The sequence below is a fragment of the Lontra canadensis genome, unplaced genomic scaffold (genome assembly GCF_010015895.1).
Source record: "Lontra canadensis isolate GAN:19392208 unplaced genomic scaffold, GSC_riverotter_1.0 scaffold2, whole genome shotgun sequence".
NCBI lineage: Eukaryota > Metazoa > Chordata > Mammalia > Carnivora > Mustelidae > Lontra > Lontra canadensis.
Window position 1 is genome coordinate 35,293,343 of NW_022630996.1, and position 1,128 is coordinate 35,294,470.

A 1,128-nucleotide genomic window follows, 5' to 3' on the forward strand; every position below is an offset into this window, starting at 1 on the left:
GAAGACTAGTTGAAAACAGGATGGACTTTTGTTTGTTTTGTTTGTTTTCCCTCTCAAGTAACAATCAAGAGGTTCCATGATGTCATCGGTAACCCAGGCCCATTGTACATTCCTGCTTTAGCATCCTTGATGAATTGCTTCTATCCTTAAGGTCAACATCTGGTTGTAAGATGGACACTCCAGTTTTATCGTGTTGGCATCCCAGCCAGTGGAAGGGAGCAAGTGGGGAAAGCAAAAGGGTGCTCAGCACTTTTAAAAGAAGCTTCCCTAGGAAACTCCCCCAGTGTCTTCCACTCCTGTTTCTTTGATTCTCTGGCTTCTCCTGTTTGCAAGAGAAACTGGGAATATTGTCATGCCCCATAAAATGAGGGTTCTTGCGCAAGGGGCCGTGCTATTCTTCTCTGTATTGTTCCAATTTTAGTATATGTGCCATAGCGAGCACAAAATGAGGGTTCTTTAAGTCAGTCCGTTAAGCATGGAGATTGAGTTGGCAGATATCGGTCCCTGACACATTGGCCTTTTTTCTTTTCCATTAATATCCTTTGCATATCTTCTCTTGTCCTTTTTTCCTTGTGTTTTTTAGTCTTTGGCTTTAAGTCTGTCTGTAAATAAGTTTATTTATTTATTTAGGTTTTATTTATATATTTTTCGTGTAATGTTAGAGTGTCTTTCTTTTTTTTTTTTTTAAGATTTTTAAAAATTTATTTATTTATTTGACAGACAGAGAACACAAGTAGGCAGAGAGGCAGGCAGAGAGAGAGGAGGAAGCAGGCTCTCCATGGAGCACAGAGCCTGATGTGGGGCTCGATCCCAGGACCCTGGGATCATGACCTGAGCCGAAGGCAGAGGCTTTAACCCGCTGAGCCACCCAGGTGGCCCTCTTTCCTTTATTGAGGGAGTAGTTTAACCATTTGTAATTATTGTTAAACATTTTATGTTTGGTCTCTTAATACACTTTCTGACGCTTACCTCTATTTTACATCCTTTTCTATTGTTTTCAGTATTTTCTTTAGTTTTTATGCTATCTTTTCTTTTTTTAATAATCTTTTAAAGGTTTTCTTTAGTTGTTTTTTTTCTATAATATGAAAGACATACAAGTTTTTTCTTCTGATAATATATACCTTTTGT

General features: G+C 38.2%; 1 pseudogene; it reads right to left on the minus strand.

Moving 5' to 3' along the window:
- Positions 1-341: 341 nt before the first annotated feature.
- LOC116878849 lies at positions 342-442 on the minus strand (annotated as a pseudogene).
- Between the last annotated feature and the right edge of the window lie 686 nt (positions 443-1,128).